General features: G+C 42.7%; 1 protein-coding gene across 6 annotated transcripts in view; it reads right to left on the reverse strand.

The window, feature by feature from the left end:
- The window catches only part of Tet2 (tet methylcytosine dioxygenase 2), an 82520-nt gene extending 68117 nt beyond the window's left edge, over positions 1–14403 (reverse strand). For 5 of the 6 annotated variants that reach the window (XM_028857224.2, XM_037207124.1, XM_037207122.1 and 2 more), the window contains exon 1: positions 14176–14403. The gene's annotated coding sequence lies outside the window, so the exon portion shown is untranslated. The remainder of the gene's footprint in view (positions 1–14175) is intronic. The other variant, XM_028857217.2, reaches the window with a different exon arrangement.
- Positions 14404–18826: the final 4423 nt, after the last annotated feature.

The following is an 18826-nucleotide window of genomic DNA, read 5'->3' on the forward strand; positions in this document are numbered from 1 at the left end:
AGCCAGAACCTGGAAACAACCTAGATGCCCGTCAACTGAAGAATGGATTAAAAAAATGTGGTATGCCGGGCGTTGGTGGCGCACGCCTTTAATCCCAGCACTCGGAGGCAGAGCCAGGCGGATCTCTATGAGTTCGAGGCCAGCCTTGGCTACCAAGTGAGCTCCAGGAAAGGCGCAAAACTACACAGAGAAACCCTGTCTCGAAAACCAAAAAAAAAAAAAAAAAAAAAAAAAAAAAAATGTGGTACATATACACAATGGAGGACTACTCAGCAGAGAAAAAACAATGACAGCATGAAATTTGCAGGCAAATGGATGGAACTAGAAGATATCATCCTGAGTGAGGTAACCCAAACTCAGAAGGACGAACATGGTATGTACTCACTCATAAGTGGATACTAGATATAAAGCAAAGAACAATCAGACTGCAACCCACAGAACCAGGGAGGCTACATAGCAGGGGGGACCCTAGGATAACTGTGGCTTATAATAAGTTTTGGTTTTACTCAATCACTGGGCAAGCCTCAGTGAAACATGTTACTATTAGGATAAGAATTTGTACTGTATCATGCTGATAATAGAAAAATAAATAAATAAATAACAATAAATGAAAAAAAATTAAATTAAAAAACTCAATTGTGATGTTGCAAATCATTTTTATATTTTTGAAGCTATTGCAAAGACCTTTTAAGCACATATGGTAACATTCTAAGAACATCTTTAAAGAATACAGTTGCCATTGTGAAGAGCACTCTAGATACAAATGTTTCCTTTGCTCCAGCAGCTGCTGGGAAGGTGTATTGTACCAGTATCTATCTGCAAATCCAGCCTCACTTGCATGCATTGGATGGATACTTTTGAAATCTAATGTGAAAATGTGAGAACTTTAACAAACATGAATATTCAATTCAGGGGCGTTTAATGAACAATTAGTAGAAATCCCACAAAGATAAGAAAAATAGGTAAAGAAATAAAGTGATAACAGAAGAAAAATTCCTTGAAATGAATGAAGGTTCTTATTTTAAGATTGTATATTGTCAGGGTAATCCCAGCACTTGTGGTAAGTGAGACCCTGCCTGGAAAAACAACAACAAAAAGATTGTATATGATCATAATGTTAAGAATATTTGCCAGTAGGTGGTGGCGCACCCCTTTAATACCAGCACTCGGGAGGCAAAGGCAGGTGGATCTCTGTGAGTTCAAACCCAGCCTGGTCTACAAAGTGAGTTACAGGACAGGCTCCAAAAGCTGCACAGAGAAGCCCTGCCTCAAAAAGAAAAAAAAAAAAAAAAAAAAGAATTACACCTTTCCTGGAACTCGCTTTGGAGACCAGGCTGGCCTCGAACTCACAGAGATCCGCCTGTCTCTGCCTCCCAAGTGCTGGGATTAAAGGCGTGTGCCACCACCACCTGCTAAAAAAAAGAATATTTTAAGTTGTAACAAGATTTTGTAGTTAAAGAGTCAAGTTTGATAAGAAGCAGTTGAATGTTTTAATGTTGACATCAGATATTGCACAAGCAATACCAGATGGTTAGTAATCTACCAGTGTCTCCTACATTCTTAGTTAAAAAGATTCCAAACTTCCAGGTGTGGTAGTGCATATCTGTGCATATCTCTCCTTGGAAACCGGAGGCAGGGGGATCTAGAATTTGAGAGCAGCATGCACTACACTGTAAGACTGTCTCTAAAAAATAAAATTTTTAGTTACTCCAAATGATTTTAATCATGTGTAAAATCAAAATGTAAAGCATTTTGAACAGGTTAAGCACTCACAGTATCTCCTGAACTGCCAAAATGGTTAGAGGTGTTGACCAGTGTGAAAGAGGAGAATATGAGAGAGTGAACCATGAGGAAGCCCAAGGAGGACAAAAAAACCGAACAGAGACTCTGTGTGTTACAACAGGAGAAGAGAGCTCCATGGGCACCAGCACTCAAACGCACAGACCCGACACAGGAACACACTCAGAACTAGAGATAGTTATTTAAGAAAGAACAAAAGAAGCAACTAGAGTTTCCAAGAAAAAGTGAATGTTAATAGGAAAACCTGAGAGTGGATATGAAAGAAGCTAAAATAGAGCACAATTTGAAGGAATTTCAAGAATATAAGAAAACAAAATTTACTTAATTGATGCATATAACATATTACACCTGAAGCAAGCCAAATCCCATGTCAGGACGGCTCTCCCTGCTCTCCACCTTTACCACACCATGTGCTCAGGTCTAGACATCAAAATCACGACACTAAGTGATGATTTTTTCAGTTAGCAATGAGAAACAAAACACAAGAAAACCAGCTATAAATGCACACCACAATATCATTTTTTCTTTTGGGTGGCTGGTATCATACTGAAGCAAGTCTCGCTTGAAGGTCTACGAGCTATATCCTCTGCCCTAAGAAGATAGAATATGGATTTACCAATAACGAATAATAGCATAGAACCCCTAACCATTTTGGGAGTTCAGGAGATACTGTAAGTGCTTAACCTACTCAAAATGCTTTACATTTTCCTGCATGGCTAATAGACAAATGTGATTTCTTAAGATAGGGTTTCTCTACGTAGCCCTGGCTGTCCTGGAACTTGCTCTGTAGGCCAGGCTTGCCTTGAATTCATAGAGATCCTTCTGCCTCTGCCTCCCTTAGTGCTGGGACTAAAGGTATGTGCCGCCACCACCACCTGGCAAAAATCATACTTCTCATTACATTATTTTAAATGTTTATATTGTATCAAGTGTGGTGGTGCATGTCTTTAATCCCACCACTTGTAGGCAATAGGATCAGAAGTTCAAAGTCACCCTCCAATATCTAGCAAGTTCCAGGGTAGCCTGGGTTACATAACAACAACAATGAAAACAAACCCAAATACTTGGTGTAATGGTGCATACCTTTAATCCCAACACCTGAAGAGGCTGACCTCAAATTCTCCTTCAAATGACCTTGAATTTTAAATCTTCCTGGCTCTACCTCCCAAGTGCTGAGAATACTGGTGTGAATACTGGTGTGAGCCACCACCCCACCCACTCCTTAGTATTACTAGTTTTTAAATCATGCATGCTATCATTTAATATTTCTAAAGACAAGCTTATTTCCATACAAGGATAGCAGTGGACACTCACGAACAGGTGACAGCAGGAGCTAGTGTATCTATCTGACTGCAACAACACAAAGATGGCAATGGCCCTCCATCTCCTTTAATCTCAGCACTCGGGAGGCAGAGCCAGGTGGATCTCCACGAGTTCAAGTCCAGCCTGGTCTACAGAGTGAGATCCAGGACAGACACCAATACTACACAGAGAAACCCTGTCTTGAAAAACAAAACAAAACAAAGAAAAGGGGAAGGGGGTTCCTCATTATATTCAACCCATTGCCAAGCAATGCTTCTCTGTACAAATACATTCAGTAGTTTTGGAAAACATTATACATACAATAGGAATTGCTTATATTAAAAACCAAGCAGAAATAACGGATGAGAAATACTTTTAAAATGAGAGAAAATGCAGCCCTAACTCCAAGGCAGCTTCCCTCCATTATTGCAGATGATTGGTTAACTTGTTAATTTACAGTAGAGTTTGGGTCAGCTTTAGGGCTACCTTCTGTCCACTGTTTGCATACAGAAATCCTTGTCAGAGTCAACCACTACCACTGTTTTTCATTCAAAATATTTTCTTTCAGGTGGTAATTATATTCGAAAATAAACAGGGGGGGAGGCTCCTTCAGGCATCCACCACATTTCTCTTCCAGTTAAGTTTATTACACCAGCAGGGCGTTCCAATATTCCAAGAGCTAGCTGACTACATAGTTTGTGAGAGGCAGCCACACCCCCATCATTAAATGCTAGTCTTCAGAATTCTGGAACAGTCTACAAACATTAAATCCATGAGTGTTTGACCACCTGAGATGGAAGGAGAATAACCTGGAGCTGTCCGGAGCCAGGCATCACTCTTAACATCACAGGCCTTTGCTAGCTGCTGCTCTGTGTGTGGTCCACATTGTGAGTTCCAGGACAACCTGGGCTACACAGTAAGCCCGGGTCTGGGAAAGCAAATAGCCATTCAAGCCAGCTCACGGTCTCCCTGCTGCATCTCAGCTGTTAACACAACTTCCACTTTCAGATGATGAAATGTCAGGGAAACCATGGTTGGATACAATACAAGCACAACTCACACCTGCTCATATTTTACGTTTCAGAACCACCCTGCTTAAAACTGTAACACAATCACACATACATAAGAGCAGACATTTAATTTCATGATTTTTTTTTTTTAAACTCAACAATACAAATGAAAATCTGCAGAAATCAACTAGGGAAAGGAGGAAGTAAGTACCAAGGGAAAGCTTTATAACTGTTGTGTTAACCCCAGGGGGAGGTGGAGCTGGAATGTGGCAGCCATGGGGGTAAATTTCAGATCCGGGTGTGGGGTGGAAAGTATCAACTATCTCTGGCCATAGTTCCTACTTTTTCGGGAATTGGATCTCGGATTCACTTCTCAAGACCTCAGAATGAAGATAAGCTTTTCTCCATACAATATACTCTGATTATGATTTCCCTTCCCTCAGCTCCTTTTTTTATCACTGTTGATTGTCATTTTAAAGGTATTTGCAGGAATGGGCCGAACTTCCTTCATGCATTGGGAATTGTAAATGACAGAACCATGGCACTATCTACCAAAAGAAACAAACAAACAAAAAGGCTAGCACAACCTGCCGTGCAAGCCACCAGAGGCAAAAAAAAAAAAAAAAAAAAAAAAAAAAAAAAAGATTAACCTAACCTTGAATGGAGGCTGGGCCAGGCTAAGTAGACTTTGTATTGGGCAGGCCTCAGGGAAACACCTTGATCTTGGGGTTATGACCTGGTCAGAACCAGACAGGGGTTTCGTGACTATTAATTAAGGGGGTGGATCCCTGGCTCCAGACACACAAAGCATCCTCCCTCCCAGTGTTTGTAAATAGTGCTGCCTGAGTACCAGCCCACGTGTCCAAGTGACAGGGTCCGGTGTAAAAGACTTGAATGCTTCAGTAGCACACAGAAACATTTGTTAGCCATAAAAACATGCATGCGGATGACAAGGAATTCACTCTAATAAGGACAGTTTATCTTTAGTCTTTCCTGGATGTTTAAGTCACTTTAAAATGAAATGTACTGGGGCTGAAGAGATGGCTCCGTGGTTAAGAGCACTAGCTGTTTTTCCAGAGGATTGGGGTTCAACCTGGTACCCACATGTCACCAACAATCATCTGTAACTCAAATTCTAGGGGATCTGACACCCTCTCTTGGTACCAGGATTGCATATGGTGCACATACATTCATGTGTGCTAAACACTTAGAAAATAAAATAAAAATAAATCTTAAATTTTAATTTTGGTTGTGAATCTAGCCTTTAATGGCTGAGCCATCTCTCCAGCCCAAATCTTAAATTTTAAAAATGATATGTCCTATATCTCAACACTAGAAATATATACATTCTGTAGAAATGACTTCAAATTGTATGTGGGAAAAAAATTAATGCATATAGAATTTTTCACTTGAAAAAAAATAATGTTTTAAAAAGAGAAAGAGATCACTTCAAGCTACAGAAAGTTTAGTTCCCAAAGGTGATACGGACTATTTTCAGTAGTAATCAAATCCCAACTATTGATTGATAAGGGACATTACCAACCAAGCTATCGATAAGGGGAGCCATACACAGAAATATTTACTAGCTTTTTTTTTCTGCCAGTGTTTTCCCATGAATTAGAAATTTCTGAATTAAAATAGTCTTGCTTGAATATCAACCTAAACCTAATGTAATATCACAGGTCAAAAACTAATCATTTAGGTGACATCTGAAATTTGTCAAGCAGAACTGGGAGTATCAATTTTAAAATATGTTCTTTCTTCCTAAGATACACCTGTCTACATTTTTACTAAAAGAAAAAAATTATGTGTTAAGCACTTCTAAGTTGGGGGATTTCTTCCTCCTTTATTTATTTATTTATTTATTTATTTATTTATTTATTTATTCATTCATTCATTCATTCATTCATTCATTCATTTATTTATTCATTTATAGATTTTTGCCCGAAACTGACAGTTGATTGGCCATTTTATTTGCAGAAATGATTTCTCATTCTAATGTATGCAATAAAACAAACAAAAAGCTAACATCCTGACCTAATTACAGGTTGGGCAAAGAGTGCCTTTTAATGCAAAAGTCTTGAAAGGCACAAAGAGCTGAGTTCATGCTACAGTCAATAGGAAAAGACTTCAGATCAGAGACTTTGTGCATCACTGGGGATGTGCAGGAAGGACAGACAGACAGAAGCAAACAGGCAGGAGTGGGCTAGTGTGTGGAGGACAAAACCCAGCTGTGGCTGGGCATCACTGTCTACCTCAAGGACTAAGGTCTTTTTCTAAGGGGTGACCTTCTAACTACAGACAGGGAAGAAAAAGAGAAGAGTAACTCAGATATCATTTCACACCCCCTGGCTTCCATTACCATAATTTAAGCTCCTGTTATCTTTTTATTTTTTTTAAGACAAAACACAAATTTCAGGAGAAAATACTGAAATAAAAAAAAAACCCATTTGACAGTTATATGGATAGTTTCCATTGACTGAAGTATAATCTGTGATGAAAGTAGGCGATTTGATACAGCACATTTTAGCAATGCCCATGAAGCCACGACAATGACGATTACTGCGGCTGAGGTGCCCACAGAACAAACGATGGTACCGCGGAACAGTCACAGCAGCCAAACCCAGTGCACTGAAGCGGCTACCTTAATGGCAGGCAGCCTCCACCTGTGCCTGCCCATAGGCGGTGCTCTCTGAAGAGAGCAGTGCGTCAGCAGAAATGATGACACATTGTTTTCTTTTCAGTAGGTTTTATTTTTCACAGAAATTATTTATAAAAGTAAGTTTAAAATATCAACAGCAGGGGCTGAAGAAATGGCTCATCAGTTCAGAACATTTGCTCCTTTTGGAGAGGACCTAGGTTCAGTACACAGCACCCACATGGTGGCTCACAATTGTTTGTTAATCTAGTTCCAGGAGAAGTGATGCCCTCTTCTGACCTCAGACATCGAACACACATGGTCCTCAGACATCCATGCAGGCAATACAGTCATACACATAAAATTGATCTTTTTGAAAAATCAACAACAGATGTCGTCAATCTGACAGTCAGTGGGCTGAGTCAGGAGGATCAGGAATTCAAGGGCAAACAGGGCATGATGGTACATGCTTGTAATCCTAGCACTTGGGGCCTGAGGCGGGACACTTGTTATTTCAATGGTATCGTAAGAAGACACTGTCTCAAGCGGGGAGAAGAGAGAGGAATGCCAAGGCCATCTTGTGCTACATCAAGTTTTAGGTCAGCCTGGGCTACTTAGTAAGACAAAAACAATAAATTAAACTATGCCAACTTTGCAAGGAAGAAAAATAAACTTTTGGAAGCTCGTAAAAGTAAAAATGGAATACTAAAAAGTAGTGAATAACTAAAAATGACAATGATTGGACTATAAAAACCTACTGTCAGTGAAGTGATTCCCAAAGTACTAAGAGAAACTGGGGAGCTGGGTGCAGTGGGAATGCCTTGATTGTATCCCAGCACTTGAGAAGTGGAGGCAGGGGGATCTTCATGAGTCTGAGGCCAGCATGGTCTACATGGTGAGACCCTGTCTTGAAAAAAAAAATCAGTCTTTAGAAACTGACTATGGTCTCTAATGCCCTTATGTTTCCAGGTAAATAAGATACAAAAATTGTCTAGTAATTTGCTACTAAAATATTCAATCTAGAAATTTCATTTCTAGATCTCACTATAAATTCAGCATCCATCCGTTTAAACAATGATAGCCATTTTTACAGATAGTCATTTTACTATTTCTTAGGTCCCATCTCCTTAATGAACTGTAAAAAGGCTCTCTATATAAAACTAGATATATTTTGCTAAAATATAATGGTACAACACATGCATGAAGGAGCACCATGCCTAGCTTCTCTGGGCTCAAGATTATGTGATAGAGAACTAAGTATATACAGGAATGAAAGAGGACAACCAAACCGGAGAAAGTCGAGTAAGACGGGCAGACAAGCAGACAGACTTTGCAGTGCACATCTGTAAACAAAGCACACAGAAAGCTGAAGTAGAAGGAAGCCAAGTTCTAGACCACCCTGGACTACACAGCAGGACCCTGTCTCAAAAAAAAAAAAAAAAAGAAAGAAAGAAAGAAAGAAAGAAAAGAAAAGAAAAGAAAAGGAAAGAAAGAGACAGAATTGGATGTGATAGCTTATGCCTGCAATCACAGCACTGCAGAGGCTAAGACAGGAGGATTGCCATGAGTTCTATGCCAGGTTGGAGTACAGAGCATGGCCTATCTTGAAAACAACAACAAAGGCCAAACAAACAAACCACTGTCTCTTAGTGAGAAAGTGATTGCTTAGCATGTTTGAGACCCCAAGTTTGACCCTCAACACACACACACACACACACACACACACACACACACACACACACACACACCACAGAGAACTGAATCAAGGCTGGCTTCCTGTACAAAAGTTGTGCAAAAGTTATCCCTAGAGGAGACCAGGTGGTGTACACAGGTTCTGTCTCCATTATTTCATATAACTCATAGATTCTACAACTATTTGAATAAAAGCTTCAATTGAAAATATGTAATCCCAGCAGAAATGTAATAAAAGCCACTACCTGCCATGCTGAAGATGGGTGACTTTAGCAGGGGCCATTTCCATTTCCTGTAGAAATTACATACAGGAAAAAGAGCATCACTACCTACCACCATGCCATCACCAAGGCCGCTTACATCATTTTCCCATTATGCTTTGAGTACAGATGACACATGTTCTAGTAAAAAAAAAGGTTTTTACTAGATTCTGCTAGTGAATAAAAACAGAGAAATCAGCAAGTTCTCAACAGACAGGAAGAAATCTAATTTAAAAGAAACATTTGCAGTATTTTTGGTACAACAGATCTATTTTATGCCCTAAATTATCTCTCAAAAATACTTCATCCCAGTTTATTCATCTCTGATTTTAGTTCTCAGACTATTTAGAATATGATTTCTCATCAGTTTTGAACAACAACCTTTCGTGAGCTTAAAGCACTGGATTCTAGTTTCTTACATAGGCACCATAAAGCACCATGGAACCTCAGCAATCAGAAGACAGAGTCAAGACAGAGTCAAGAGGACTTCAGCAAGTCTGGGGCCATCCAGGGTTCCATAGCAAGACCTGAAACCAGAGCTGAAGAGATGGCCCAGAAGTTAAGAGCATTAACTGCTCTTCCAGGACCTGGTATCAGTTCCCAGCATTCACTTGTTGGATTAAGGATCTTCTGTAACTCTCATTCCTAGGGATCTGATGATGCCCTCTTCTGGTCCCCTGTTGGCACTGCAGGAACATAGTGCAATATATACAGACAAATACACATAAAAAACAAACAAATTAAAGGTGTGCACCACCATGTCCAGCCTAAGATTTATTTATTTTTATTTGTGTGTGTTCAGGTGTCTGCAGAGGTTGAAGCAGGGTGTTGGAATACTTGGATCGATAAGTTAAAGGTGTTTGTAAGCCACCCAATGTAGGTGCTAGGATTCAAACTCCAGTCCTCATGACGGGGCAAAGTGCTTTTAGCTACTGAGCCATCTCTCTAACCCCTTAAATACCTTTTGCAACAAATGGAGAAAGTCAAAAGTGAGAAGTTGCTACATTGGAAATGGCAACTCAAAGTCAATTTTATTGAGAAAAATGATAGATGTAGCTTAAGTTTGGAATTTGCTGCAATGTCCATTCTACAGTCAGAATACTGTTGGAAGTGAGCAAGTGTAAAGTGTACACATTTCTTCCTGCTTGTTTGTGCTCATTGTGACCCACATGCTCTGACTGCACCTCCTCCCCTGCCCTACACACCAACAGATGCACTGTATAACCTCATTCAATAATGTCACAGTACTCACTAAGGTTTGGCAGTCAACTGTAATAGAAACCAGAGCACTAGACCCGTGTAAATACTGTGTGTTTGGCAACAATCACTGTGGTTGTGTTCTTTAGCACAGTTTCCAGGATAACCACCAGTCTGCTTGGCAACTGGACTCTCCCACAGCTAAGGCTCCAACTGTAAAGTTGGCCTAGGAGACACTTTCCTGCTGCTGATTTTGGTACTGTTGCTGCCCCCAGGAATTACTATTCAATGGTGGCATAAGCCTTGAGAAAGTATGACTTTAATGAATCAATACTGTTCCATTCAGGACACAATTATAATGTGTCTTCTAGCAATAAACTATGTAAGATTATGAAATTTGGGGATGGAGGGATGGCTGAGCAGTTAACAAGGCTCACTGCTCTTGGCTTAGGATCTGGATTCCAAAAGTATCCACATGGCAGTTCTCAACTACCTAAGACCAGATCCAGGGAATTCAATATCCTCTTCTGGCCTCCAAAGGCACCAAACATGTCCACAGTGTACATACAAACACAAAAGCAAACACTCATACATAAAAGGCAACAATTGTTAAAAACAACAAATGAAAAATTAGAAGCAATTATAACATAAATATCAGATCTAATTAAAAAATACCAGACATCCTAAAATACAGACATTTTATATCAAATATCATCTCCTTTTTTTTTTTTTTTTTTTTTTTTTTGAGATGTCTCATTCATTAGCCTAAGCTGGTCCAAAATTTTTAGCCATCTTCCTGCCTCAGCCTGCCAAGTGCTAAGATTATAGACCTGACACACCATACCCAGCTCAAACATTTTCTAAGACATTTTATTTGATGATTGTTTCCTAAAGGGGACTCATTTGCTTAGGTAATGATGGAAAAGAGACTTTTCTTGTAGATGTGCCTGTGGTTCATAAAAGGGTTTCCAAACGAGGCTAGCAAACAAGGAAATAGTGGCACTTGGCTTACAACAGGGCCTGGGTGGAGCTCAGAGCAATTGATAGGGAATTTCTAGCTTCAGCAAGTGAAACCAGAATGAAACATAGATACAGCAGCCAGCAGAGACTGGGGAAGTCATCCTAGCAAGCCCACAGCAGGTGTGCACTCTTGCTCTGGAAGTGATGGTGACGCCAGTATGCAGGGCCACATGTTGTCATGTGGAACCCATACCACCCCCCAGGTTCCTGGCACAGACTGAAACAGCAGTCATCTACTGAAAGCTTTAAAAATATTTGGCCAATCAGTGAATTTAAACAAAGCAAAGTCTCATTCCAAGTTAATTTTTCATTAGTTCAGTATGCAAATAGACAAAACAATGCATTTTTTAAAGCTATCAATCTTGTTATTGTTTAATATTTTTTCCTAAAGTAAAACCAACTAAGACAGCTAGCTCTTAAGAACTTTTAGAATACCTAGGTGGTACTTTCACACATACAGAAAATGAAAGGTTATTGTAGACCTTTCACCCCATGTTTGCTTTAAAAAAAAGTCTCTAAGAAATGAGAAAGTGTTATTTTTACTCAAAGTGTTTAATGATATACAATTTTTTCTCCAAAACTCTTTTCTCTCTCTCTCTCTCTCTCTCTCTCTCTCTCTCTCTCTCTCTCTCTCTCTCTCTCTCTCTTTTTGGTTTTTCCGAGACAGGGTTTCTCTGTGTAGCTTTTGCACCTTTCCTGGAACTCGCTTTGGAGACCAGGCTGGCCTCGAACTCACAGAGATCCGCCTGCCTCTGCCTCCCAAGTGCTGGGATTAAAGGCATGTGCCACCACCGCCCAGCTCTCCAAAACTCTTAAAATAATAGTAATTAGCAGCTGTTGTCAGCATAAAACTAAGATGCCCAAAGTAACAAGATTCTAAATTTCATGACAGGAAAGAGCAGGCCTCTATAATAACATAAAAAAAAAATAAGCCAATTTAGGTATTTTTATTGATTGGAATGGAAAACACTTTTGAGAAGTTTGAGGACATAAAAGATCAGGAATCTGAAAACTTGCCCTCAAAGATGCCACACACTAGACCAGGCTGGCCTTGAACTCACAGAGATCCCCTGCCTACCTCTGCCTCCTGAGTGCTATGATTAATGGCGTGCATCACCACTGCCCAGCCAAATTACTCTTTTTACATTCTAGATTGCTGGCATAATTGGCCATAGTTTTCTCAACCAACAACAAACATTTGTGGAGGAAAATCCCTCTGTTTTCTCTATTACTTGAGGGCAAATCAGAACCAATGAACTGTTTCTGTTCAGGGATGAGTAATGTTTCTTCCTTCTGGTCATGTGGAAGAGCCCCTAGGACCAAGCTTAAAGCAAGCTTAGCCATGTTTCCGAAAACCAAAGCAGAAAGACTTGTGAAGTGAGTTAGTGAGGGTGAGCAGGTTTGGAGGTTTGATTGGTACAGTGACGTGCTTTTCCCTCTACCTTGTAATCAAATCAGTCCCTCCTGAACTTAAGGTTAACCCCCAATCCTTCACAAACACTGTACTGCCTAACAACATTTTTCAAAATTAATATTTGTGTCGTAATTTGTGTACTGTGTTCAAAATGCATTACAAAACACACATGGAAACATGGAGAATTTAACTCCCCTTCAGTATTTCAACTTTCCATTAAAATGCAAATGTAATGATTTCATTAACCAGGCAACAATACCCAGTCTTAAACCAAACCAATATATTTTTCCCTGTGAATCCCAACTTCCTGTAACATGCAATCTTATTCGTATGAGTATTTCTGAGTATAAATTTTGTCATTATAATTCTTAATTAGAGTAAAAGTACTGTGTATGACTTGCGGTTTTTTTTTTTTTTTAAATCCACGGATGTATTCTGCTCCTCAGATAGGCAAACATCAAAACATTTCCCGAAATTATAAGCAAACAACTTGGGATAAACAAAACAAAACAAAACAAAAAAACAACCTATTTCTATTCCAAACCATTAATAGAGAGAGAAAATTCACTCAAAGCGCTCAAAAGTGTATCATGAAGGCATTAGCCACCAAGTTACATGTCTTAAACTCGACCTTCCCAGGAGTCTGTCCAGGCCACACTTGGTCTGGTCATACGTAGAAAACTCTCCATAGAAACCCTACTAGCTTTCTAACAGTAAGCAAGCAGTTCTGGCGGAGAGAATCAGGATGTGAGTGAAGAGTATGGGGAGGAGAGGTGGTGAAAGACCCCCCAAAAAGACGTGAATGCCAGAGTTAAGGAAATTTGGGATGGGACTGTTAGATCTTCGCCGGGATTGGGTTTCATTTCTTTGGGCGCCCCTGACCTTGCTGTCTCCAATTCGGAACGCTTCTCCCGCCCCCTCCCTCGGCCTGCGCCTGCCTTTGTGTGTGCCTGTCACTTACCGGGGAACAGAACGAAGCTGATTCGGGGGCAGCACAAAGCCAACACACAGATTTGCACAGATTCTCCACACACATTTCCTAAACTGGAAGGTACAGCCCACGCAGAGCTTGTGGGCCTTGAGAAAAGTGGGTTCTGGTCTTGTTTGGGGGGGCAGAGAAACTATTCTTTCCTTTCTTACTCAGCGCCACTAACAAAACGCGCGGACTCAAGAGAGAAAGAAAAAAACTCCACGGAGTGGATCCCGAATCCACTCACTGTGACATTTGTCTAGTGTAGTTGTCCACGGGGGAAGGGGGGGGGGGGGCAAACGTGCTGGAAGCCGGAGACACAAACCCAGAACAGGACCCAAACAAACACTACTGGAGATAAAAGAGTCAAAAACACCGGGTCAGTGTTCTTTCCGGGGTGTCTGAGGATAAACGAGGGACTCGAATGACTTACCCTAAGGACAGGGGGGAGGAGGATCAAAAAGAAAAGTGGTGATCCCCAAAGATGAGCTCTTTCAGAAAGGCAGCCCCAAGAAAATACTCACTTTCCTGACACTCAAAGGCCAGGAGAGCGGCTGGTGGGAGGTACAAAGGTAAGTTTTCTGGGTAAGGAGGGGCACACGCATTAGTAGGAAGAAGGGACCCCCAGAAGTGCAGGTTGCAGAAGAGGGGGTGGTGGTGCTAAATTAAAACTATATTTGTCAGCCATGTTGAAGAAGCTCCAGTAATTTGTGAGGCTTCCCTCTTCCCTCTTGGTATTTGTGGGTGACATGACAGTCCCCGCCAGGCCGAGAGAAAGCGAGGGGCCTTGGAAAGGGACAGTTCCGCTGCCGAAAAGAGCGAGGGGAGAAAGAGAGAGAGAGAGAGACAGGCGCGGACAGCAGCGCTCTGACCTGGTTCTGGTCCCTTAGCCTCGCAGTCCGCCACCGTCGCAGCCGGGTCTCCTTTCTAACAAATCCTACAGGGCAGCCATCTTGCTTCCTTCTGTTCCTCTACGAAAGCAGCCTCGCCTCCGCATCAATATTCATAAGGCAGTTTGACGTCTGTTCTCCCGGCTCGCCGGGGCCGGCTCTCGGGCGGCCGCCGAGGGGGCGGACGTGACTGGCATGCGAGCGGCGCGGGCGCGGGCGCGGGCGGGCTGTGCGCTCTCCCGTTCGCGGGGGCGCGGCGGGGGCCCGGCGGTGCGCTCGCGCGTTCGCGGGGCCGCGGGGCCGGGGCTTAGGCGCTCGCTCCCTCCCCGGGGGCTCGGGGCCTCCTCTTTTCCGCTCCGCCCCGGGGCTCTCGGCAGCCTCCCCCCACTCCACCCCCCCCAGCCCGCCGGCCGCACCCCCGCGCGTGGGCCTCCGCGCCTCTGTCCCCCGCGGGGCCCGGGGCGCACTTGGAAACTCCGCTCCCTGCCGCGCGCTCCGTGGAGGCCCCCGGCCCCCGCGCTCCCGCTCCCAGCACCGCACCAGACCGCTCCCGGCTCTCTCCCCACGCCCTGCCACCCTCCCTTCCCTGTCGGCCAGCCAAGCCGCTCCCCATTTCTCCAAGACCGTGCCCAAAAATGCTCGAGGGGCCTGTGCTTTCGAGACTCCACGGGGCTGCAAACCGGCGGCGCCGGGGTTCTCCCCGCCCAGGCCCACCTTCTGTTTACTTTGGCCACGTGGGCTGTGCAGGGGGGCAGTCTCGCCTAGCCCAGAGGAGTTGTGTCCTGGAGCCCCCACTTGTCACTCGAAAGAAATCAGTCTGCAGTTTCTGATGTTCAAGTCGCCCCCGTAAGTTCCTCTATTCTGCACAAATTTCCACTCATACAGTTAAGTAATGAAGAAACCGCCTGTGGGAAACTGAATTCCGACCAAGCAGCGCTCAGTTTGCCCTGAAGTTCAAGGCTTGTGCACACCGGCTCTTCTCTTGGCACTTTTCTCTTTTCTTACTGAGGAGTTTTACTTACATTTTTAAATACTCCTTTTGGTAATCATTAACGTTCGAAGGTGAGCTCAAGACAAACACATAGGAATCATGAGATAGTAGTTTAGAGAATGCGCGCACGCATACACCCTCCCATCTTTTAAGTTTCCAGGGCACTTTGGGTAATTTGGGAGCCTCCTCTTTGGGAACAGTTGCGATCACAAGAATCTGAAGTCAACTTTAAGTCAGCCTTAACATCATTGTATTGCCCGTAAACCATGTGTGTGTGATTTCTTTAGAAAAGACCCCTATGGGTAGTCACAACTATTCCTGAGGCCGATGATCATTTGAGTCAGGGAGTCCTGGGTCAGCCTTGGTGCATAGTCAGTCAAAAGAAAAAGGCAGAGTAATGGGAACATATAGGGTAAAGACCTTGCCTTGCAAGCCTATAGAAATTAGTTGATCCCCACAACCTGTGTAAAGTAAAAGAAATTACACAAAAGTAGTCCTCTGACCCTACCTACACACGTGTGCTGTGGCATGCACCCATAAATACGCAACCCCCCCTCTAGTGCGCACCCACACCCATGAGCGCAAACACACACACACACACACACACACACACACACACACACACACCATAAATTTTGAAAAGAAAAAGATCAGACCTGTAATCAGAGCCCTTGGAAGTCTGAGGCAATAAGATGTCTGGAAGTTTGAACCCAGCTGGGCCTTGTAGTGATACTGTCTCAAAAAAATAAAGAAAACGCTGTGACACCTTCCCTTAATTTTATGAAATGGAACACTTCCTCTTTGTAAAATGTTCTCATGTATGTGTACACACGCAGACAAAGCCGGGAACTCTTTGTGTCACATTGTTACTGAGAAGAATGCTTAAAGTAAGTTCTAAGGAAACAATGTTTCTTCCATTTAGAAACAATCACTAAGGCATGATCTCACAAGTCAGTAATCAACATTTAACTGGGCTCCACCTTATTTCTAATTTTTTTTCTTTTCTTTTCTTTCTTTTCTTTCTTTCTTTTTTCTTTTTCTTTTCTTTTTTTTTTTTTGAGGCTGGGTCTCACTGTGTAGCCCTGACTTATGTAAACCAGGCTAGCTTAGAACTCATGGAGATCAGCTTGCCTCTGCCTCCCAAACGCTAGGATTAAAGATGTGTACCAGTCTTCCCCCCTCTCCCCCAGAGTTTCTCTGTGTAGCCCTGGCTGTCCTGGAACTCACTATGTAGACTAGGCTGGCCTCGAACTCAGAGATACGCCTGCTTCTGCCTCCCAGGTGAGTTTTGTTTATTTATATGAGTGTTTTGCTGGCATTTATGTCTGTGCATCATGCGTGTGCCTGGTGCTCCAGTAAGTCAAGAAGGGTTGGATCCCAAGGAACTGGACTTACAGATGGTTGTGAGCTGCCATGTAGTTACTGGAACTGAACCTAGGTTCTCTGCAAGAACAAATGCTCTTAAACACTGAGCCATCTCCCCCCAACCCCCGCCTTGTTTATTTGTTTACCAGGCATCTCCAAGAGTTTGTTGAATTAATGTGGAAATCCAAAACTTCTTGCTAGTGAGCAAGACTAAAATAGCCAAGCTGTTCCCATTGAGACTCCCTCCAAACCAGAGTCATCCTCAGATCTAAGATCTGTCAGAGAAAGCCTCAGAAGCCTCGGCAGGTGTCTACAGTGCCCTTGGGAGCCAGCTTTGGCACCTGAGTAGTATCCAGGCAATCCTGCTGTTCTGTTGGGCCTTTACTGTGTTCTATCTTCCTTGCTCAGAGAAGCTCAAGCCTGGGCATGATGACATGCCTGTGATGTCAGCCTCCAGGAGCTGGGGACCGAAGGAAGATCTGCCCAAGGTCACACTCACTTGGCTACACTGAATTCTAGGCCAATCTGGGATACATGAGACCCTGTCTCAAAACAAAACCCCCAGTTAGAAACCTGAAGTTCCCCTTGTAGTTCAGGGGGCTTGCCCTGGTTATCCAGCATTTAATGTCTAGTGCACTAACAGACAGTAAGAGCACACTCAGGACTACCCCAGTAGTAGGAAGGAATAGCATTCCCCTTGGACCACAGTCTGGCCCATATACAATGGGCCACAGATACAATGACTTACATGTGCTGACCTTCACCTTGAATTATCTCAAGGCCAGGCTCTCTGGGAGTTTCTGGAATGCTGGCCAGGAGGTGTTAGAAATCATGGAAAGGTGTTTGTCACACAAGTTGTACAACCTGGGTTTGATTTCCAGAGCCCTCCTGGAGGTAGACAGAGAGAACTGACTAAGTTTTCATATGACCTCCCAATTGTGCTGTGATACACATATGTACACATGCACACACACATACACACACACACACACCTTATTTTTAAAATAGTGTATGTAGGTGTCTAAGTGTTGAGTGCACACACCCATGTACCACCAGGAAGCATGTAAAGAACATAGGACTTCTACACCCACACTTCATATTCATGTTCTGTACCTCAGCTTAATTCAGACATTAGCCCTTGGTGCTGGCAGTGGCCTCCAGTTAGTCTTAAAGGCCCAGTAGCCCCCCATGGACCCCATTTCGCAGTTATTCATTCCATTCCCCAGTGGGAATATGGCTCCTTGTAGGGCTAGCAGGGCACTGGTGTTAAAGGGTGGGAAGATATTTAGTTTTAAACTGAAGAAAAGAAAGAAGAGAGGAAAGAAACAATCATATTTCTGACTTTGTGTTGACCAAGCAAAAGTGTTTGTCTTCCCCTAAGCATTTTCTGTGGAGTTAAATTTCTGTCTTCTTGTCTGTCTGTCCACAAATGTGTCAATGAGGTCTTCAATGAATTTTCAAACCCAGGAAGATTCCCTATAATTTATTTTGTCTTAACTTGAATGTGAAGTTCTACATTGACCATGGCATACATGTATGTAGTGCATAGGATCACAGAGTTTCTGAGAGTGTTGGCTGAGGAGTTGGGTAGACTTGAAGAAAGTCTGTCTCAATCTCTTATAGTATGAACCAGGACATGTTACATAATTTTCTGTGAATTCGTTTTTTTTTTTTTTTTTTTTTTTTTTTTTTTTCAGCCCTTAAGCACTGTAAAACAGAGCACTGCTATAAGGATTAACTAAGACTCCAAGTATGTGTGTGGGTACTCATTACTGTTATCAGTAGTAAGCCATCAACTTCCAGGAGTGTTTCTTGACTAACTACAGGAATATATACATAATTATATGTCTTTCTATGCTTAATAATAGATGAGAAATCTAATGCTGGTATGTATTTTTTTTATGTGTATGTGTGTGGGCCAGGGTGTATGTGTGTGTATCATGTACATGCAGGTACCTGCAAAGTCCAGAAGAGGCATCAGATCCCCTGAGACTGGAGTTACAAGCTATTGTGGGGTGGCCACTGTGGGTGCTAGATAGGAGAACTCAGGTCCTCTGCAAGAGTAGGAGCAGCAAGCATTCTTAACTTCCTGGCCACCTCTCCATCCCCCTAAATATTCAAATGCCCCCAGGCCTTCACCATCACTTCCCCACCCCCATCTCCAGGGAATCACCATATAACCTTGGCTAGGCTGGAACTCACCAGGTAGCCCAAGCCAGGCTGGCCTCAAACTCACAGAGATCTGCTTACTCTGCTTTCAGAGTGCTGGAATTAGAA

This window comes from Peromyscus leucopus, chromosome 6 (genome assembly GCF_004664715.2).
Source record: "Peromyscus leucopus breed LL Stock chromosome 6, UCI_PerLeu_2.1, whole genome shotgun sequence".
Taxonomy (NCBI): Eukaryota; Metazoa; Chordata; class Mammalia; order Rodentia; family Cricetidae; genus Peromyscus; species Peromyscus leucopus.